Source organism: Mizuhopecten yessoensis, unplaced genomic scaffold, assembly GCF_002113885.1.
Source record: "Mizuhopecten yessoensis strain PY_sf001 unplaced genomic scaffold, ASM211388v2 scaffold10961, whole genome shotgun sequence".
NCBI classification, from domain to species: domain Eukaryota; kingdom Metazoa; phylum Mollusca; class Bivalvia; order Pectinida; family Pectinidae; genus Mizuhopecten; species Mizuhopecten yessoensis.
The window spans coordinates 276,498-301,722 of record NW_018408808.1 but is presented as its reverse complement, the minus strand read 5'-3'; the positions used below and the strand labels follow the sequence as shown (position 1 = coordinate 301,722).

At 35.3% G+C, this 25,225-nt stretch overlaps 1 long non-coding RNA gene across 1 annotated transcript; it reads right to left on the bottom strand.

The window, feature by feature from the left end:
• Positions 1 to 4,024: 4,024 nt before the first annotated feature.
• LOC110464116 lies at positions 4,025 to 9,367 on the bottom strand. Its single transcript, XR_002464469.1, has 3 exons — positions 9,106 to 9,367; positions 5,183 to 5,295; positions 4,025 to 4,491 (listed from the first exon to the last, which is right to left on the bottom strand). It is a non-coding gene; the product is annotated as an uncharacterized LOC110464116 (long non-coding RNA).
• Positions 9,368 to 25,225: the final 15,858 nt, after the last annotated feature.

The following is a 25,225-nucleotide window of genomic DNA, read 5'->3' as shown; positions in this document are numbered from 1 at the left end:
TATCAACTCCGTGTAATGTCAAGCTTTCAAAGTGAGAACCCGGGTAGCGACAACAATTCACAAAGCACATTTTTTCAGTAATCAAAGAAATAAAACATTCCCTAAGGTGATCAAGGTGGCGACAATACAATCGTGACCATAGTCTTCACTAAGCCAGATTTATTTTATTTTTCTCCCACTCATTGGGTGTTGATGGGTTCACCGTAAACGGCCATTTGACACAGCCTAGACATATTCGAGATGTGTGTCGGTAGGTCCGGTCCTCTCTCACTGAGGAGTCAACTCGATCTCCCATCATAGTAGTATGTTTTCACCTGGGTAGGGGGTGTTGCCATGTACCAATTAACACATCATTGACACAAGCCTGAATTCAACAGCGATGAGAAAAGACACCAACAGGAACTGGGTTAAGTCCACAACAATGTTAAAGACTTTAAAAAGCCGACCATCCCCACCCTCATCCCCGCCTCCCCTCTTCTGTTAAATTTTTGCCCAGTTTCTTTTTCTTTTTTCTTAATACAGATTGTACTTATTTTTTTCCACTATCATCCATCACTTTTCCAGAGATTTATCTACATGAATTTAATGACATTTTACATCAGTGTTTGTAAATGGAAGGTTGTGTTCCTTTTTTATTTATTTTTTATTTTTCGATCGGTTATCCAACATGGCTGCCGCGGTCTCTGATTGGTCGTTATTTAGATAATGACTGGTTTTGCTCAAATTTGGTATAATAATAATATTGGGAGGTTCTTATATACCGCTTTATCACAACCTAGTTCGTAGGTCGTCTCAAAGCGGTTCACAAATTATTATCCGTGGTTATAGGGCCTTTGCACCCAGCCAACATCTTTCTCAACTCCCTTGGGAGCATACAGCCGGTGCTGCCATTTCGGCGCTCGAAGCTAGCATTCAACAATTCTAGCACTACCCAACCACGTACCCATGCTGAGTAGACTGGAACAAGCGGAGTAAAGTATCTTGCTCAACGATACAACACAGTGCCGTACCGTGGCTCGAACCCGCAACCCTTCGGTCACGGGCCCGGCGTCCTACCACTAGACTACCGTGCCTCCTGGTATGCGGTTGTATGATGGTACTGCCATAACATCCAAAGCTTAGCATCAATTGTGACTGTGGGGTTAGCTTTGTGGACTTTTGTAATTATCCCTATTACAATGAGCACTTGTTTATTTATGCATTTATTTATTTTCAATTGTCTTAACTCAAATGTCTGTGAATAAAGTAACTCAACCCGAAAATAAGTTGTGTATGCAGACTTTGAATCTCACTTCCGAATCTTTTTGATCATAGAATTGTCTGTGTATAGGTTCCATTATCAAATAGCTATAGGGCAGCGTCGTTTTTATTGATCAAAACGTGATAAACACGTCTAGTAATGAGGGAATTCATTTGTTTATATGGGTGGTTCTTGTTTTTCAATTGTTCTCAATATAAAATACATAGATAAATAAGGGCGTTGTCAATTGATCCGGTTGTTACAACATTCTGTGGATTCACAGTCTTGAGTTTTTTTGTCAGATCCTATTTGATTGGTCTGTTTATCTGTAAGATCGAATTCGATTGGTCTGTTTATCTGTCAGATCCTATTTGATTGGCCGGGCTAATGATCTCTGTTATCTAGCTAATTAATGACGTATTAATTATTTCCAGATCATGAAACTTTGGCCCCGAATTCACGAAGTTTGCCGAGACGTGAGGGGCTAAACGTGGCGTGAACATTCCGAACGGATACGATAAGTCCTGTGTTCGCGTGGTAAGGTTATTTATACCCACCCCGTCTACTACGTCAACCTTGGTTGATAGACACAGCAAATCTATCTTTGATATATCAGTTATCACACCATCTCGTGTAAATATTAAAACAACATTTAAAAGACTGATAAATCTGTATTAGATATGTGTTACAATGAAATGATCAAACCTACAGATTAAAGCACCATGGTAAACGGAGCCTAGTTTTAAAACATCGACTCGTAAATCTGTATATGTTGCATAAAGTCAACTCAAGTTTTCAATTAAAGTTTCCAATTGTTCAGTCATTTAAAATTGTACAAGTGTGTTTTTTATGTACTTGTCGCAACACGACTATTTATAATCCATGCACATGCTTTCAGTTTTCATTTTGAATATTGATAATTTTGATTGTTTTCGAAATCGACTATCTTAGTTAAGTAAACCTGGCACACTGCAGGCTAAACGCTAGAGTTTCCACTGTGTTGTTTCGTACGAGTTGCATTCCCGTGTACTGTAACAAGGCTTATGTACGGAATACATAAATGTATTGATATTTTCTTTTTCACAAGAGTCACATTCCTCGGAGAGATTTAATAGGTGGCCTGTTTGGGTGGTACATTGAATAGCGTATTCGCCTTTCACCAAGACGGTCGGGGTTCAAATGTCTGATTGGATGTAAAATGGGGTCACCTACCCGATCACCTGGGGTTTCTCCATATATCCCAGTTTCCTCGCACATTAAAAGAAAAAAAAATGCATGCTAACATTCGGTCTAAAAAGAGTGATTAATGTAAGTTTAAATAGCTTGTTATATTATTGTTGTGAAATAAATAATTTTAAAAACACATTGTTTTTACCTTTTGACATCTTGATTATTAATAAAGCGGCGAAAGCAATCGGTCATGATATTTTGTTTTTCATTTTTTCAAGGAATATTATCAAAATGTTCAAACTCCCTCATAAGGTCCACAACCTATAACTGGCTTTGTTTAAATATAGAAGAAATGATACAAACTTGACAGGATGATACATTTTATTGCCCGTATACAGTAGTAAGGTAACAGGCTTTTCTACCTTAAGCGAACGTCACTTCGAACAACAAAGCTAATCATATGGATTTCAGCATGGTCAATTGTTTAATATCACATGTATCCAATTATAAAAAAACAGCACAAAACTTGGCATATTTATTTATGATGAATTGGATAATGTGGGCTTCATGTTAAAAAAAATACTTTGAGAGTACAGTTTTGGTCATTTACAAATCTGTGTCTGCACAACAAAAGCTAACTGTATTTGTACAGTGTAGTCTATTTTTGTGCTCAGCACATGTGGAAATATTGTGGAAATTTACCGGATGAAGTTATGCTTAAATGTGAGTATTTCTGTTACCGAATCGGTGATTTTTAATTTCACAGAAGTTTTTAGAAAAAAACAAATCGATCAGCAGGGGTTAAGTTTTTAATATTTTTTGCACTTTTTGCACTTTTTGACGTTTTGTGACCTGGTTACCTTGGTTTTCACAAGTCTGACTCCTGTGGTAAGCACTTCTTAAAGAAAGTATTTATGTATTTTTTCTGTGAAAATTGCATTTATAACGAAGTTTATAAATATATGTGTGTGTAGGTGAAACCATTATTCATTTAAATCTCGGAAATGTCATTTAATTACAGGACCTGGTCCTTTTTACTGTTCTCTGCTACCGTAGGTGAAGAACGACGTGTCATTGATACTGGGACGCATGTGGTCTGTAAAATATAGCAGCCATCGCCTTATAAGGACTGTTAACACTACTCAGGTAGGTCGCGGGGGGCTCATTGGGTATATTATAATACTTGAAGAGCTAAAAGTGCGACCAGGGTATGAAATGTGAGAGTTTTAAGAAGCAGTGGGTCGTATTCAGTCAGAAACCTAGGTTAAGTAAAGATCCCGTACCACTGCCAGAATCGGTAGCTATGGATTGGAAACTGACAACAGCTTTGATCAATCATTTCTGGAAAGAAAATCACACCTGATTGGGTTTTTGTTAAAAGAGGAAGAACAGAAGAAAGATACAAAATATAATCTACAATAGTGTTCAGAGTGTAAAAACTAATCAACGGCCTAGAGCAGAATTCGAGCGACTTAAGATACGTAAACCCATAAATGAATACTTATAAGACCACCAAACGTTTAAAGGGAAGTAACTCGTTCGAACAATGAAAATCGTTCAACGTATCGTTATTCTCTTTTTGAAAAACAGTAAATTACAACAAAAACGCTCATATTCATTTAAATTCATACTGTATTTGTAAAAAATTAAATAATAAATAAACAATGTCCATTTTCAGCGTACAAAGAATCATGGATGCGTTCTTTCAACAGCAACAAACTCAAATCACTGGTATGTATTGGAATGTCGAATGTTAAAAGCCAACCTTACAGGTGCAAGGAGAGTTGCGGAAGGAAAATGCACCCTTGATACTTCCTGTTTACAAATGGCATTGTGGCCAAGCAAAAGTAGAAAACAATATCTTGTGAAATATTCTTAACATGAATTGAAGTATTTTATTCCGTCACCGAACCATCTGGTTGAGTATCCTTCGGCGCCTCTGACTCAGTATCCTTCGGCGCCTCTGATTCAGTATCCTTCGGCGCCTCTGACTCAGTATCCTTCGGTGCCTCTAATTCAGTATCCTTCGGCGCCTCTGATTCAGTATCCTTCGGCGCCTCTGATTCAGTATCTTTTGGCGTCTGCAAAAAAAGGAGAAAGTACAAATATTCACGTTGGTTCGTTTTATAAGACTTCGGCAACACATTTGGTTAAATTTCGGTGAGTCGCATATGTGTCAGCTCCATTCATAACTTTGTTTCATTTGAGAATTGACATCCATCATTTTTTTTTACATTTATGACTGTATGCAACACAGTTCCGTTCAAACATCTCCAATGGTGCGTGGAACCTCATCTTGCAGAATATGTTTGTATTGAAAATTATTTCATATCATCCTGACTTTTAAAAAGATGCATTTTAATCCGTTTCTTTATATAAAAAACAAAGACAATAGTATCGTATCGTTCTGTGTTGTTTCAATCAGTTTTTTTTTTTTTTTTTTTTTTTTTTTTTAAATTTTTTTTTTTTTTTTTTTTTTTTTTTTTTTTAAAGTTTACTAAATGGTAGAATATAATTTTCTCTGAGAACTAAACCGTCTTCCCATGTTTGCCAGTAATATAAGGCGGCAAAGATCTTGAACTTGACATCACCTCATGATTGGTCCAAACAGTTTGGCGGAAAGACCCGAGCATTTTCCACTCGGAGAGCATTCGTGTGTCATGGATCCTGCTGCTATTGGATCAAATCAACATTTTTGCTTTGTAGTTCTCTATAATGGATGATTTAACATTAGTTTGTCATCACTTATATAATTTTATGAGTGACACTTACCTACACATACTTGCCATCCCAATCTGCCTTCACGGCGTTTTTGCTTCTGTTAATTTTCTTTGTTCTTATCCGTCTGTAGATCGGACTATTCTTATCAAAGTATGCCCGTTTACCTATCAATAAAATAAATGCGTGGTGAGTTTATGAAGGATACATGTTTAGTACAAAACTTGTCAACTTTAGTATCGTCATCACATAACCTTGGTATAGTAAAGCATTCTCGCCTGTCTCTGACTTAGTCTTTGACTCCGGGGTACGATGCGTCACTTCTGGATAATATATTAAGAATCTGGGATACTTTATATGACTCTGACATACTAAATTTGACTCTGGAATACTAAAGGTGATTCCGGAATTCTATACTCGACTCTGGGATATAATCCATGACTCCAGAAATACTTAATTCGACTCTGGGATACTATACATGATTCCAGAATTCTATATTCGAATCTGGGATACTATACATGACTCCAGAATTCTATACTCGACTCTAGGATACTATACATGACTCCAGAAATACTTAATTTGACTCTGGGATATTATCCATGACTCCAGAAATACTTAATTCGACTCTGGGATACTATACATGATTCCAGAATTCTATATTCGAATCTGGGATACTATACATGACTCCAGAATTCTATACTCGACTCTAGGATACTATACATGACTCCAGAAATACTTAATTTGACTCTGGGATATTATCCATGACTCCAGAAATACTTAATTCGACTCTGGGATACTATACATGATTCCAGAATTCTATATTCGAATCTGGGATACTATACATGACTCCAGAATTCTATACTCGACTCTAGGATACTATACATGACTCCAGAAATACTTAATTTGACTCTGGGATATTATCCATGACTCCAGAAATATTTAATTCGACTCTGGATACTATACATGATTCCAGAATTCTATATTCGAATCTGGGATACTAAACATGACTCCAGAATTCTATAATCGACTCTGAGATGATATACATGACTCTGTTTACCATATTCGACTCTGGGATACTATAAAGGTGACTCTGAAACACTACATTCGGCTCTGGGATAATATACCCGACTCTGAAATACGAAATTCGACTCTGGAATACTGTCAGTGACTCCAGAATTCTTTATTTGATTCTGGGATACTATCCCTGACTCCAGAATTCTATATTCGACTCTCGGATACAATATTTCTTTGTTTATAATATTATATTCGACTCTCGGATACAATATTTCTATGTTTATAATACTATATTCTACTCTCGGATACAATATTTTTATGTTTATAATACTATATTTCACTCTCGGACACAATCTTTCTATGTTTATAATATTTTTTTCGACTCTCGGATACAGTATTTCTTTGTTTATAATATTATATTCGACTCTCGGAAATAACATTTCTATGTTTATAATATTTTTTTCGACTCTCGGATACATTATTTCTATGTTTATAACACTATATTCGACTCTCGGAAATAACATTTCTATGTTTATAATTCTATATTTCACTCTCGGATACAATATTTTTATGTTTATAATACTATATTTCACTCTCGGACACAATCTTTCTATGTTTATAACACTATATTCGACTCTCGGAAATAACATTTCTATGTTTATAATATTTTTTTCGACTCTCGGATACAGTATTTCTTTGTTTATAATACTATATGTCACTCTCGGATACAATATTTTTATGTTTATAATACTATATGCGACTCTCGGATACAAAATTTCTATGTTTGTAATACTATATTCGACTCCGGGATACAATATTTCTATGTTTAGATATTATCCATGACTCCAGAAATACTTAATTCGACTCTGGGATACGATCTTTCTATGTTTATAATATTTTTTTCGACTCTCGGATACATTATTTCTATGTTTATAACACTATATTCGACTCTCGGCCAACAAATTTCTATGTTTATAAGACTATATTCGACTCTCGGCCAACAAATTTCTATGTTTATAAGACTATATTCGACTCTCGGAAATAACATTTCTATGTTTATAATAGTATATTCGACTCTAGGATATAATATTTCTATGTCTATAATACTATATTCGACCCTCGGATATAACATTTCTATGTTTATAATACTATATTCTACTCTCGGAAACATTATTTCTATGTTTATAATGCTATATTCGTCTCTCGGATACAATATTTTTATGTTTATAATACTATTTTCGACTCTAGGATATAATATTTCTATGTCTATAATACTATATTCGACCCTCGGATATAACATTTCTATGTTTATAATCCTATATTCGACTCTCGGCTACAATATTTCTATGTTTAGATATTATCCATGACTCCAGAAATATTTAATTCGACTCTGGATACTATACATGATTCCAGAATTCTATATTCGACTCTAGGATATAATATTTCTATGTCTATAATACTATATTCGAGTCTCGGATACAATATTTTTATGTTTATAATACTATATTTCACTCTCGGATACAATATTTCGATGTTTATAATCTGGGATACTATACATGATTCCAGAATTCTATATTCGACTCTAGGATATAATATTTCTATGTTTATAATACTATATTCGACTCTGGGATACAATATTTCTATGTTTATAATACTATATTTCACTCTCGGATACAATATTTCTATGTTTATAATACTATATTCGACTCTCGGATATAACATTTCTATGTTTATAATACTATATTTCACTCTCGGATACAATCTTTCTATGTTTATAATACTATATTCGACTCTCGGATACAATATTTCGATGTTTATAATACTATATTCGTCTCTCGGATACAATATTTCTATGTTTATAATACTATATTCGACTCTCGGATATAATATTTCTATGTCTATAATACTATATTCGACTCTCGGATACAATATTTCTATGTTTATAATACTATATTCGTCTCTCGGATTCAATATTTCTAAGTTTATAATACTATATTCGACTCTCGGATACAATATTTCTATGTTTATAATACTATATTCGACTCTCGGATACTATGCTTGACTCTCGGATACTATGCTTGACTCGTGGATACTATGCTTGACTCTCGGATACTATGCTTGACTATCGGATACTGTGCTTGACTCGTGGATACTATGCTTGACTCTCGGATACTATGCTTGACTATCGGATACTATGCTTGACTCGTGGATACTATGCTTGACTCTCGGATACTATGCTTGACTCTCGGATACTATGCTTGACTCGTGGATACTATGCTTGACTCTCGGATACTATGCTTGAATATCGGATACTGTGCTTGACTCGTGGATACTTTACTTAACTTTGGAATGCTATAGTTGTTTCATTGTATTATACTATGGGATACAATATTTCTATGTTTATAATACTATATTCGACTCTCGGATACTATGCTTGACTATCGGATACTGTGCTTGACTCGTGGATACTATACTTAACTTTGGAATGCTATAGTTGTTTCATTGTATTATGTCCATTATACATAAGTAGGACGTGCGACTGTCTACTTTAAGCCTTTCTCGGTGTGAGTGATCCTTTTCCCACCACATAAGCCAGAAATATACTCACCTCCGATAAAGATTATTGGATCTTACATGTGTGTGGTCCGTGGACAGGGGAATACCAACCCGGGGGTGAGTCTTTGGCTGTCCAGCACGAGGCTTTGCCACTTTAGGAGTAGGACAGAGAAATGTCAACCCTTTTGGTAAGATTCTAAAAGCCTGGCCCTCGGCACAGCTTCGTGCATTTAAGAATCTTCCTTCGGGTTAAAATTCCCCTACTTTGCTCCCAAAGTTCTGACCTAAATTCGTCACCCTCGAGTAAAGCTGAGGGTATAACACCAACTACTTTACTCGAGGGTAGAGTATAAGACCCTATCAATTAATTAATTAGCTTATTGCTTGTACAACGTACTACTTCATACCTGAGATGGGTCCTTTGGCCTTGTTCGGTATGATTTTGAACAGTTTCTTTATGTGCTGAAGTCTACGAGAGGAGATACCTTTTGCCAATCGGTGATACAGCTGCATCGGCATATTGACGACGTCATCATCGCTATCATTGATATCGTCAGATCGTCCCTTGTCGTCGTCAATTTCGTCATAAATGTCATCATCGTATCGATCATCATCATCGTGATCATCATAATCATCACGATCATCATAACGATCATCACGATCATCATAACGATCATCACGATCATCATCGTATCGATCATCATCATCGTGATCATCATAATCATCACGATCATCATAACTATCATCACGATCATCACGATCATCATAACGATCATCGTCGTAGTCATCATCATCATCATCATCATCATCATCACCAAAGAGTTTTTCATCGAAGTCGTCAATTTCTAGATATTCATTGTCGTCATCAAATTTCCTTCTCTTCAATCTGATAGAATCACGTTTATCGTCATAAATATCATCTATATCATCATAAGCATCGTCGTAATCATCGTCCTTATCATCGCGTTCCTCGTACTCATTGCGATCATCATCATCATCATCAAACAATTCATTATCATCGTCGTCGTCATAGATACTCTCAATTATGTCTTCGATATGATCAGTTATATCGTCACGATCAATTTTCTCATAATCGTCATCGTCGTCGTCGTCATCATCATCATCGTCGTCATCAGTTTCATAATCATCGTCATCGATAATATCTTCGAATATGTCATGGCTGTTCTCAATTATATCCTTCATATGCTCGACTTTGTCTTTGATACTGTCTCTGCTGCCTTTAACGCCGTATCGTGTGTCTTCTTTTTCATAATCATCGACGTCATCAAACATTTCTTCTATGTATTCATCAATGATAGCTTTTTTGTTGTTTTTCTCAACTATGTCTTCGATAATGTCTTTCTTATCCTCTAAAACATCATCGATCTCGTAATCTTCATCGTCATAATCTTCTAACATATCCTCAATAGATTCCTCATATCTATCTAGATCCTTGTCATCGGCTGTAAAATACAAAAAAAATGTAATAAGGAAATCGCTAAATGGATAAAGAAAACGACAGTTATGATAAATTAGATATTTGCATAATCTAGATTAACATCCTACTCAATCGGGAACCGTCGTCACTTTCCGTAAACGAGAAAATACTCGTTACCTGCAAATGCCGACGGTTCCCCATTGCATCCTATTAATACGAACAGATCTTGACCTATGACCCCTCAACAACGCGATTATGACATAGGCATAGATATTTGTAAACATACATGTAATATGGTAAAACAATTAAGTTTGTCTTATGATAAAATGTGAAACATTTACATAATAAAGTATTCAAGTGAATTATTTACTTTAAATCACAATTTGAGGATGAATAGACAAACGGTCGTACCTTTCATTAGTTTCCTCATACTTTCTTTAAATTCTTTAATGTCATCATCATCCTCATAATCATCATAATCATAATCATCATCATCGTCGTCGTCGTCGTCGTCGTCGTCGTCGTCGTCGTCGTCGTCATCGTCCATGAAATCATCGTCGATGTCAAAGTAATTTCCCAATTCCTCTGGGTAGTTATCGGGAAGTGTTTTAACTTTACTCTCAATGACATCATCTACGAACTTTGGAATTTGTTTCTGTAGGGCGATGTCCAGGCGGAGGGGGATGTTAATATTACACCGCCACAAGTAGTCCCCAAACGCGCGCCTCAATATCCGCACGGCCCGCCAGTACGTCATAGGACACTTCTGGAGCTTGTAGTTTAGACATTCCATGTGGCGGGTAAGTCTCCTATACATTTAAATCATCAATATATTATGCAGTTGTTTTGGAAAGTACATGTGATAGAAAAATGAATATTGGTTATAAATTCAAAAGTTATCATCAAAGGCCTGGAATTAAAAAAAAAGAAGACATTTTTGATAAAAGAACACGACCCGTTTTTCCCCGGATCTCTACGCTAATTCGGAAGTGACGTACACGAGTCTCACTACTAAATTTCAAATTTTCCTCTAATTTTCCGGATGAATGATTACTATTGTCATTTGGTATTCTAAATAGTTCATCGACACAAATTTAAGCAAGGAATGGTATGTGAGCAAGGAATACATTTTATTAAAAAGTAAAAAGATTGAAAAAGTACCGGTATTGCTTTTATAGGGACAGATTATTTTTTCTTCATTAAATCTCCCCGACACAGAGGATACGAAAGAAAACCACTGATTAATTATTCAAAGCCCCTGATTGTTTGGCTGTTGGACTTGAGACGTACCTGCACAAGAGAACCTTAGAGCGCCGTCTGTAAGCCTTGATCACACTATCCATTGTCCGGATACAGGTGCCACGCCCACATCCAAGCTTCGTCTTCTTAGCTGTGGATAGTGTATACAGTGGTGAGTTTTACCAATCAAATCAATCAATTAATCAATATTTTATTTCAGTGTCACGCATCACATCACATGTAACAAATACAGATAAATGTTTACATTACTGATGAAAGGTGTACTTGAAATACGTTTTCAAGATTAAAATTGATGTAACGGCCAGCCGCAATCGGCTCATGGGACATTTTATCATTATCTTCCTAATTATAAAATCAGATTTATTTTAGCTAGTTATTGATACTACGTTGACGCCTATATTTAAACATGAGGGTAAGCGACTTTGCAAGTGTAAAGATTCAGTCATTAATTGTTCTAAAAATAGGAACTTTTGATGACTATGGAGATTATCAAAATTATCATTATAAACTCTTGCTATATTGTATAGTTCTCCTTTAATGCTGCCATAAGTAGGACAGTCACATTTTCAATTTTCGACGGTGTTTGGACAGAACGGACAGTTCCTCTGTTCGAATGGTATGTTGTGAAGCCGACCAGTCTCGATCCGTAAAGGGAGGCAACGGAGTCTCAGTTTCAAGTGATGAACAGATTGGTACATTTACTAACGTTTATCGTGTTTGATATCCTATGTAGTATTATAAAATACATCAGATATGCATGATTCTCAAGGCTGAAGGAAAATACTAGCAGTTAAAATACAAATTTACATGAATTTCGTGTTAACTCAGCTCATTTTGATTTTAAAAGATAAAGTTAAATTTCATGTATAACAACCGAAAAGCATGTAAACGGACTCCAACTAATCAATGAAAATAATAAGGAAAATGAAAAACTGTCATTTTTAAAACATTGTTTTGTTGTTGAAAATTTGAAGTTGATAAGAAATCTTTGAATAGTTTATTGTACAAAATTTAAACAATTTAACAAATTTAAAAATGTTGGCTGATGGTTAGCGCGCAAATTGATTTAAAGCAAACGACCTCGTATTGTACGGGTTTGCAGTCTGCCCACGGAGACTGACAGTACTTAGACGTCTCCTAGTCCCAGACTTACCGAAGCCGTTTGCTCTCGTGGCAAGACTTCGTCCCATGAGGGAAACAGGAGACTGCATCTTGTATCGGTTCTTAGAAACAGACCCCGTAACAATCTTCCGTGCTAGTTCTCCGGTCTTCCCGTCATTTGCCGGCACTAAAAAACAGTTTCTAATCAAAATGGAGTGACGCCATGCCTACATTTCTGGACTACCTGAACGACATTATCGGGTACTTAACTCATGCTCAATTCAGTTTAGTTCTTTATCATTCGTCAAAGCATCATTTTAAAATCGACCCGATAACTCATCGCGTCATCTGACTCATCTACAAATAACGAATTAGGTTTAGATTGTAGCTGCGAATGCAAGATGGCAGCTTCCCTACTGAAGTGTTATAATTTTAGAATGGCGCTTCAAATGTTTACACAACTGTTTAACATCAAAGCGGCATACGTAACTTTACATCTTATTCTTAACAACGATTTGCGTAATATAACAAAATGATATCGAAACTAACTTGAGTTACTTCCCTTTGAACGATAACCTTTGTTATAAATATATCTGGCCGGAAGGACGGCTATTTCGAACATATTACTCTCCAAACCCTAGGACACGTTTATTAAACTACGAATTAGGTCCAGAAGATTTATAATTAACTGTATTTCTTCATCAGCTGTTTAAATGCATTAATTGTAGAATAAAGGATTTATTTGTATAAGTAGAGGCTGTCCTGATCACTTTCTCTCTGGACTGTTATCGGTGATCATTTGGGTCAATTTAATGACATCGGATTATATCATAAATGTTTTAATAATATTTTATAGAAGATAATTGATCCTATTGATTGCTAGGCAGCTTTACATGTTTATGATAATGATAATAATTTACTTTAATAAAGTGTCACATATCAATTCACAATTTGAAGTTTCAAGTTAAAACGAAATTGATCAAATTAATATCCGGCCAAGTTGAGCTATGAGACACTATTTCAAGTTTATAGATACTGGTTACTTAATAAAATAAAATAATAAAGTACTAGATATTTCCTTTATAATAAAAATAATTAGGTGTGCCCACCTACCCACACATATACAAACATGATATGATAAAGTAGTGAAAGACACAAATATATTACTGCATATCACGCCGTGAAGGTTTTCGTCAATTTTTTTTTATATCGATATTCGATAATTAAAAAATCCAGGATGTTTTTAGTAATTCAGGAGTAAATCAGTATCAATTGAAATATAAGTATGTAATATTTCCCGCTCCATTGTGACACCTTGTTAACTACAGAAGTCAGAAATAAGATGACAGAAAAAAACCCGCTGATACTAGCATGTTGTGAGGTGTCCTGTCATAATTATACTGATTAAATAACTGAAATAACGTTAATTGTATAAAATCTCTCTTCCTCCAAAGTGAACACGTGTACATTATCACAGGCTCAGAAATCAAATATGAGAAAAACAAAAAGTTATGACATGGCATATTATGTCGTTTTCATTATACTTCAACAAATAATTCTAGAATTTCAAGAATTTATTATTCGGTATAAGAATTATTCAGAATTATTTGAAATAACAATGGTGGTATTTCGTTTTTCTAAATCTGAAATGACAACTTTGTAAATCATCTTTCAGTTAAAAGTATTATATATCGTGTTATTTTGTTGGCTATTTTTCCAGTTCTTTTCAAACTAATATAAATCACAACTATTTGAGAGTTATTGAAATAAAACAAATTGTATTTAGTCCTTGTCACTCATCCTTGAGGATTCTGACACTGACTGTCGTTTATTATATTATCATATGACTTTTACGACAGGAAAGCGCCATGCTGATAGCCATAGGACAGTCGATCCCTAGGAAGGCCAGAGCACCGTACTTGTCAGCCCAAGACAGACTGACCTGTCAATCACGTCAGCTGATACAGTAATTACAAGTCGGACACATGACCGATTATATAAGGAGCAAACAAGCCCGGTGTTAATGCGGTGGAGTTTCATTCTTTACTTGACTATCTATTTAGAAGGATATACTCATTTGTATGTATCTAATTTAAACATGTCGGGAAGACCTTGCTGACAAAACAAACATCACGTAAATTTGAAATAAGTCATTTACTATTATGATAATTAACAATATGAGCGGTATACCTTCACGCACCTCAACAGAGACATCTAACGTTATGACCACTACGCTTAGTGTCTGAGAAACCGGTGTTGTTGTTTTTTAAATCAGACCTTTTTTGTTTGGATTTTTTCGAATTTTTCAGTAAATATTTATTTATTTGCTTGTTTACTCATTTAAGTACAATTATAGGGCTTCGATTTCATTTCACGAAATTTGGCAACCACCTGTAGACAATTATTACGTGCTTTTCTTTGTTATATATTATATCCGAGTCTTAGAGTCTCTAATTTAATGGCAAATTTTAATATTGTAACCTATGGAAATGACATCATTGTGCAACTTTTTTTTTTAGTAAAGACAGTATAATTATCTTAAGTATGTATCATTTATAAAAAAAGGTGCACTAATGAAGGTTATTTTTTTAAATGCAAACAAGGTATTTCCATAGTGTGACAAAATTGATTGATTTAACGCGAAATCAAACAGTTCACAGATTATTCTATTTTCAAACAGCTGGCATAGTTCAAGTATTGGCTCAGGACTTACCCGAGTTGTGTTGTTTCCCTATTAAGGCAGATAGCGGGAACTTGAACTGACTGGTCGGGGCAATGTTCTGCAGCATTCCTATCATAGAACGACCGCTCCCCTTTCTCCTCTCAGTAGACGAGACTGAAAAAGAAGACATAATTGTCTTAAAACAGACAATAATACCACATCGCCGACACAATGATTTATAGTCTGCAATACAACTCCAACCAAACACAATGATGTCATATATCACAGCATCATCAACACATTATATACAGTCTTCAAAACACTGATGAAAATACGCTGATGAAATATATCTCAGCGTCAACACAAAATTGTATACCGTCTTCAAAAGTTCAACCAAATACTTTGATAAAATATGTCACAGCGTCAACACAAAATTATATACCGTCTTTAAGCAAACATCTTACCGTCAACGTTCAGGGATAAGACATACAACAATGTCCCAAAACATAGGACAAAAACACCATTGTCAGTAAACATAGCCAAACCATGACAGCGTTAACAAGGACAAAAAATAACAAAACAGTCAACACACAAGGACAAAATATAACAAAAAATTCAACACACAAGGACAAAATATAACAAAACAGTCAACACACAAGGACAAAATATAACAAAAAAGTCAACACAGAGGTACAAAATATTACAAAAAATTCAACACACAAGGACAAAATATAACAAAAAAGTCAACAAACAAGGACAAAATATAACAAAAAAGTAAACACACAAGGACAAAATATACCACTAACTCTACGAACAAAGACATAATATAATTATATGTACCACATCGTCAACACACATGGAAAACATGTAGTATATCATCAACAAAGAGTTAACACACTCAAAAACAAATACACCAAATAAACACAGCGGCCATATATACTATAGTTTCATCACAAAAAGACGAAATATAACACAGCGTCAACATACTTTGAAAAAATATAACACATCAACACAAATTCTAATTAAGGATGTACTCTTCTGAGGTTTCAGTCACGTTCAAGTCTCGTTTTGATCTGGTGTAACGGGTTTTTGTAATATTTAACAAATTATGATAGGTTTAATAGCAAATACACATCTGAAAAACATGTCAAAAAACTAGATGTCTGTTGTGTGTGGAACATTTTTTATAAGAATGTGAAAAAAATGACCAATTTGGCGGCCATTTTGAAAATGTATATTTATGTGAATTTCTTGCGCTTCACAAAGGGCCAACATTTCACCTTTTTTGACACTAGATTGATCACTTAAATTGTCAAAAAAAAAAAATGGTGAAAAAATGTAAAAATTAAAGGGTAGGGGTAACTAAAATCGCATTTCTGAGTAAAATATAAGATTAAGAAATTTTACTTCCATAATTTAAAAGAAAATAATATTTTTATCAATTCTACAAACATTCATACATATCTGATAATACACTTGGAAGAAATTGTATGAATTTGTTCTGCAAATGGTCAAAACCCGAAAATTCACCTAAAATCACATATTGTGTTAAATTGGTATCTTTGACCGATCATAGCACAAAAACGAACACACGGACATATATTTTTGTTTGCATTTTTTACTATGCCATTATCTCCTTTTTCCAAAAATCAATATAAGAAAAACGTTTAATACAGAAATATTTTGACTTCTCAGAGGTGTACATCCTTAAGTCATTTGAAATGTAACAAAGACATTTGATTGGTCAATCAAAACATTTTGCGACAGTAAAACCACGATATTCAGTCCGCAACATTTCTCATTTGCATATGTAGCCCGGATGGCGATTGTTAATGACATCGATGACCCCGACTGACCCTGACACGTCATGAAATTGATTATTCATGACGTCACAAACAATAGCGTGACCCCGAAAGGTCAACGTAATTCCGCCTCACTTTGAATATTTTTGACGTCAGCAGTCCACAGTAGAGAGACCCAAAATATAAAGAAAATACTCAAAAATGTCTTAAATAGACGTTTCGTTGCCGGTTTTGGTTGATATGAATTAGAATGGGGATGTCTCTACTGTATTTTGAAAATGGCGGCGGTATATCGTGATTTTACTGGGGCAAATATCCGTTTTACTGGCTCAGCTCCGCGTCGCAAGTAAAACTCAATTTGCGACAGTATAAACACGATATCCCGCCGCCAATTTCAAAATACAATAAGGCTATCCCCTAAATGACAAAATATACCACATCATCAACACACAAGGATAAAATAAACCATACCATCAACACACAAGTACAAAATCTACCACGCCATCAACCAACAAGGACAAAATCTATCACGCCGTCAACCCACAAGGACAAAATCTACCACGCCATCAACCCACAAGGACAAAATCTATCACGCCATCAACCCACAAGTACAAAATATAGCATACAATTAACCCACAAGTAAAACATATAACATACCATCAACCCACAAGGACAAAATCTATCACGCCATCAACGCACAAGTACAAAATATAACACACAATCAACCCACAAGTACAACATATAACATACCATCAACCCACAAGGACAAAATCTACCACGCCATCAACCCACAAGAACAAAATCTATCACATCATCACACAGTCCTACATATGCAAACATATCAATATTAGTATCATAAATTTTTGCAAGGGATGGGTCGATGGGTCTATCCTTTTAGAGTATCTAAATTTTATTTGCAAATCGCATACTTTGCAGAATGTTGTTTGCCTTTTATAAATCATTTGTGAATTTGTTTATAAATACTGTGTATCTATAAGAAAACACTATTGAGATAACCTCCTTACATCTTATAACATTTAGATCACTTTAATGCATAAATGCGCGTTTAAATTTTATTTTCTGGATGATGATGGCCTGAATCTAAAAGAGGGGCTCCGCACCTTACGCGCTCGAACAGCATTCTACTGATGTTCGTCAACAACAACAAAAAAGTGTTCTCCCATCGTCCCCATTTTTTTCTTCTTCAAATAAGTCCAACCTAACTCTGAATACAAAACCATACCCATGCATTAGATAAATGTATCATTTTACTCACCATATATCACAGAGCATAAAAGTAAAATAATTCCAATTTTGGTTGTGACCATAGTGCCGTTCAGTGTGACTTCACGTCCGAACAACTGTCCGGTCAATGTCCAGTGGTCTATTAATAGTGTTTCGGGGGATGTAGGAGCTAAACGTATTACGGTAACGTGTGTTATGTCGTTAAGTGACACCGTTGAACCTGTGACATGCTCACCTGTCATATTTCTACAGGTGCATGTACCACTATGATTAACGGATGACAATTGAATGCTATTCTGGTCTTGCCCATGGCTGTACATGGTCTTAATATGACGCAAAACCTACTTCAAAGGACGGTGCTCTAGGTTCGGTTCAGAGAAATATTCAATTATTATATCAAACACTAGTTAGTGTACTGTTTAAACTGAACCGGCTTTGTTTATATTAGTTTGACTTGTAAAAGGTTCAAATTGTAAAACATCATGATATCTATTTAAAAATAAGTTTTCGGTGTAGATTTTATGATTTACTGATTCACGGTGTCACTGACACGAGTAACGTAATAAAGACGGGCTCCGTGATATACGTCATAGCGAGTGTATTGGCCACCGTGTTTGGCATCCATTTTTAGCACCCGTTACGACAACAAGGTTGGTATGCGTACGACTATAAATCGTGACCGTTTGCTAAACAATCAAATGTTGAGGGACAGGAGACAGACATATCTCTAAAAGTTACTCATACTTCAATTAGGTGTCAGGAATGCATATAGTTATCAAGGAATTCCAATGTTACCACATTTATGATCGGGATTCTGGTCATACATGTCACGTCAAATCACGTGATTCCTTTTCTTGTTTTCTTTGTTCTTGTTGGATTGATTTTAATAAATTGTATCTTTCTGTAATTTTCCTTTGGCTAATCTTTCGCTCTTGTCCGGAATAGAATTAACTTGCCTGGGTCAAGTATCGTGGAACATTGCCAGGAAAACATATCGCACTCTCGTGGAAACTTCTGTATTTGGTTGATGGGATTAAATTTAAAAGTGTTTTATCAAAACAAAACAAAATACGATATTGTTTTTTTTTTTTATCTTCATTATTCGATTGTTGACGTCATCATTATTATGACGTCATAATTATTTTCCTTCATATCTTTAAATTCATGGCATTGTATTCGCTGGTTTCTGTTTAATTTTGCGCTAGCTTAAGTGACCGCGGATGTAGCGATATTAAATCCCCCGAAAAAGTTACCAACTATATATTATTTAGTATTCAGAAAACTTTTTTCCTTACCGTCTGTGTTTTTGTAAAACTTTGCAATGACACTTGTAGCTTAACTGGTGTAAAAGGTTAATGTATTTCAGAGAAATTCATCATCTAAAACGATCGGAACAATCTGAGTAGAGATCACACAAGGATGATACAAAAGTATTGTTCCACTCAACTATTTTTGTGTACGAGTGGAGAACGTGCAATGTTCAGAAACAATTGGTTTTCATTATTTCGTATGTACTTTATTCGAATTCAATGCATAAAGAGACACGCACAAAACTATACCATAAGTATGCAATCACTATGGAATGTTTTATATCAGAGAGTGAAGTTAGGCATGACAGAAGTGGGAAGTACTATGGCCGAACTTGTGATACAATTTAACGTTCTTTTGTGTTCACAAACCATAACATGGGTCCTCAACAAATACTTTATTACTGCTTTCATTTCTGGCTAAATACTTTCAATGGAAGTCATAGGTTTTTATCGCAGGACCTTCACGTGTTCGTCAGGCAGAGCTTCAACGTATTTCTTAATTGTTTCTTTTCTTTGGTTTATGCATATTGCTTTATACAATAAAAGGTCGGGAAAACGTGTGCAAAGATGAGGCCAAGCGTTATGGTATAAAATTGAAGTGTTGTGCCTTTTACAAATATGTAAGCATTTCGTTCGCAGCATGGGTGAGGAAATTACTTTGATTTATAATTATAACCAGAAAATGAAACGTATAAAAATTGGTAGCCATAAAAAGTGACCGATCCCTCGTTATGACGTATAACAGAACCAAGCCATGGCAAATTCGCATTCAGTGATGTCTGACAATTATTCACAAGTTTTGGAATCTAAATGTCCTTAACTAAATGTTGACCACAAGAAAGGCTATAGACGTTTCTGGTTGGATCAACGAGGTGGAAGAACAGGGATGCTGGTTTAATGTTCGTAGACTTTTTGTTTGGTCTATATTTGATTAAGGTAACCTAGATTCTCAGACGTTTTCAGCTTTTTGAAAAAAGACTTAAATGTACCGTCCTCCTCATTTACACATCATTAATATCTTCATATGAAGAACAATTCAAATTGTTGAATAGCACACATATCATTATTTGGTCTTCGAGTCATTTTACACAGGAGGAGGCGACGTAGATACTGAAGCATTTCATTTTGTTCAACGGCTCAATTTGTATGAATTCTTTACAATACGGTAACTAGCTTTGATGCAATAGGGTAATTGCATTTTTTCCGCTCGTCAATTCAAGTTAGGGAAACACAAATTACAATCCAAGTCACACGATGCAGTGGATTTTAACTTATTTTACTGATGAAAGCCTCAACATGAGTCAATGCCTTTCACTTAACCGGCAGGTTAAAGCTGACAGTGCAAGTTAAACATCTTTCAATTGCGATTTAAAAAAAACATTTCTTTCTGGTTTTGAGATCTTCCCCAGTGACAATCTCTTCCGGCTGCCGTCACTAAGGAAGCGGGGACATTTTAGAATGAACTTGCTTGGTAACGAGTATAGGTCTCGCTGTTCAACATGTTCGTAAGGTGACACTACTAAACTATATAATTATATAGAACACTTTCACGATTCTTTATCAACATTGTTTATTAGATCAGTTGAATAAAATTGAAAGGAACGCATCTTAGGTAATGCCTGTTAAACAATTAAAAATATTTCTTTTCATAAAATGAAGAAGGAAATCGGGAAGCCATAATTATGTTAATCCCCTCGTGGCTCATAATATGCTATACAGACAATACTTTGACTTAACGTTTGAATGGGTTGTTCTTTGCTAAGCCAAGTCTAGCTCAAATCAAACATTTCCTAAGCCACTCCAGATATTACCTTACTTTGACCTTTGAGGATAATAAGTGATCTGTTGACATTTTGTGTACTGCTTATTATTTATGTTAAAAATATCTGAATACAGCAATATATTTCTAGTTTATAAACAATTAATCACTGATATATTAGAAAAAATAAAGGGAATCAGTTTTAATTGAGACCACACATTTATCCTACATACCATTGACATGTACAAATTGTTGAAAATAAATATAATTTCCATAAAATACAGATACAGTAGTAGGGAAGTTATTAAGTCTGCACAACTGCAGGTCCAAATAGTTAGATCTACTCTTTGTTCAAAGTATGTGGTCGTACCGGAGCAGAAATTTGTTTGCATTATTTACCTTACAGAAGAATTATCAAATTTCGCCAAACACATGGCATCAAGCTTTTGTCGAAACGTTTTCAATGTCAGCAGGAAAGTGACTGGTTTATTAACAAAGCTAGGGGGAAGTTCATCATGTGATTGTGAATTCAAGGGCTAAACTATGGACAATGTAACTGAACATTGAGAAGTGTGGAATGGAAAACTGTGATTCATCATCACAGTAACCCTGTGACCTCAGTGATCGTAAGGTAGTTATTCTTTAGGGTTTTTACATTGGTATATTTTTTAACAAACATATACTACTGGATGGGGCAGAGAAATTTTAATTCTTTTTCATCGAACAGTCTTTGTGACAGTGCCAACTGATAATGATATATCTATACAAGAGCAACAAACATCTTCAAAATATCAACAAATAATTTAGTTTTTCATCAAAATGGCAACCCTTTTAAAAGCCAAATGCCTCTCCGACTTGTATTCATCATAAGGAGAGACAACTGTCCAAAATGCCTTTCTTCTATTCACAAAGGCCACATCGTATGTGAAATAAGTGAAATCACTCCTCAATAAAAGAATCAGACATTAAAAACTTTATAGACAGAACAGAACAAAGTGATCTTGTAGAAATTGGGAAATATATCAAATCTACTGATACGCTCCTTAAAGACAACACGAGTAGTTTTGAGAAGCTGTCACAAAAGTTACTAATGCAAACAGATGAATTAAAACAAGAGCTGGACATGCTTACAGAACAGACACCCTCTCTTTATCACGAAATGGAAGAGGATAATACCAAGCTGATAAAGAAATACAAACAGGACCTGGAGATGTACGAGAAGCAACTCAAACAACAAATTCAAGAATGTAAAGCTGCTCTCCAGCGTGGTTCGCACATACAGATTTATGATGCATGTTGTGAGATCCATTCTCCTACACACAGTTTCCCTGTAAAACCTGTCATGGGTACTGCCAACTTCACTCCAAATGAAAATCCTCAAGATCACCTGAAAGAAGCCCTTTGAAAAGGTATCGACTCAGGTCAAAGTCAAACTTTAACTGACCAGGATCGGTCAGTCTCAACATCTGATGATCTGGGACAACCCTCTGCAGAACAACAACGGTCAGAACCAAAAGGAGAGACAACGTACAAACTACTGCCACAGACCAAGGTAGTGGAGGAGCGGGAGTCTCCATGTGACATTGTTTCTTTATGTCCCACCACTGATGGTGAGGTGTCGACCAAGTGCAGTGAAACATTAAATCCTCTGGACAGGAAGCGAAAAGTAATACAGAAGGTCCATCTCAATGCCGGGATCAATGTCATCAGTCTTTCACCCACACACACACTGTGGGTCTGTGATTATAAAAAAACCATCATGGAGCTGGTATCAGGACGACTGACACATAGATTCAGTACCAAGGAGTTTCCCGAGAGTATATGTATTACAGCCAGTAACCATGTCATTGTAGGGATGACCAAACACATCTCCAAATTTAGTCTTGTCCTGTGGGCAGCGTTTGGGTTGTGGGGTGAGAAAGTGAAAATACTACAATGCAGCAATGTGTAACACCTCTAACCAAACAAACTGATATACCTAGTTACCACGACAATGACATGGAAATCAGAGATACATTAAACTTATTATGTTTACCAATGAACTACAAATTTGTGTGACATTCACAGGATTATAACTAAAATGTCTAGACTACAGATTGTGAGAATTTCGCAGTATTATAAGTAAAATGTCCACACTACAGATTGTGAGACATTCAAAGGATTATAAGTAAAATGGCTAGACTACGGATTGTGTGACATTCACAGGATCATCAGTAAAATGACTAGACTACAGATTATGTGACATTCACAGGATTATATTTGAGGCACGGTAGTCTAGTGGTAGGACGCCGTGCCCGTGACCGAAGGGTTACGGGTTCGAGTCACGGCACGGCACTGTGTTGTATCTTTGAGCAAGATACTTTACTCCGCTTGTTCCAGTCTACTTAGCTATGAAGGAGTTCGTGGTTTGACAGTGCTAGAATTGTTGAATACTAGCTGTGAGCGCCGAAATGGCAGCACCGGCTGTATGCTCCCATGGAGTTGAGAAAGATATTGGCTGGTTGCGAAGGCCCTATAAACAGGATAATAATTTGTGAACCGTTTTGAGACGACCTGCTAACTAGGTTATGATTAAGCGGTATATAAGATCCTCGAAGTATTATAATTATTATTTATTATAAGTAAACTGTCTTGACTGCAGATTGTGAGTATTCAACATGAGTATAAGTAAAACATCTAGAGAAATACACATTTTATCGATTATCTATGTTTGCTAGTATAAGGAAGGAGAGATAAAAAGATAGTGATAAAACAGATATATGATAATGCATTGATCTTTTTTCCTCAGTTATAGATTAATTTCAGTAAGCGACCTGCCAAGTTCTTAAAAGTTAAATGATGGTCAGAGATGGTCAAAATGTAGGTCATTATTGTCATTGGTCCCATTACCGGCACATATACGGTAGATTTTCTTTTCGCACCTTTATTTTTGAGACAGGAGAACAACCGTACATGCTACCCGCTTAAGTCCGTTACACCACTACAACAGCCAGTCACACTTCAGTTTGCAAATCCATACTATATCGTCATAGGTTTCCGCTCGTTATATGTTTCCGCGAGGCCATTTTCTCAAGTTGTATCTCGTTAATACGTGACCTGCTTGACACTAAACGAGGTAATGTTAGACGTTTGGCCATCGTCTAGAAACTGACAAAAAATATTAACGGAAGTTGGACCGAAAAATGTGAGTTTAACTGATTAAAACACACGCATTAATGTTCAGTTTTGCTTAAGACACTTTTTATCTTGCTCAAAATGAACCCAAAAAACCAGTCATACATTCCATTCATGACCCGATCTATTTTGTAGTCTGTAAAACGTACGAAAAACATTTTTATATCGATAAACAACGTCAAAGAAACGTCATTCTTGTTTAACAATGAATCCAATTTTCATCAATTTTAAACAGAAGAAAAAGAAAGAAAATTAACTTGCCATCAATTAAAATCGATGTAAAACAGCAAACAAATAATAACAGATTCTATTATATCTAAACAAATAAAATAAATTTTATGAAATTAAATGAATTCTTTTAATTTGACATAACAAAAATCAATTCAAAATAAGATATATTTTTTATTATTTTTATTATTGATTTGACGATCAAAAATAATATTCTAAATACCCGGCGAAGGTCTTGGCTCGTGCGGGACACTGTGAAGAATATCTTTTCTTAGTGTATTTGAGTTATCTTTCTTTGAACACTGAATCTAAATAGAGACACGGAAACATATGACGGCTACTTCCGACAGGTGACATTTGTTGAAAATTGTTTCTTACTTTTTCATCACAGTTTTATGTTGCTAGTTTTTGTTCCTGTTAGTGGATTGTGCACATCTCTATGACCTTCATCCATAATTTTAACAATTACCGAAATGAGTACGAAATTGCGGCTGCTTCTAAAACGCGCGGAAACCGAAAATGAATGAAATCACACAATATGATATTTT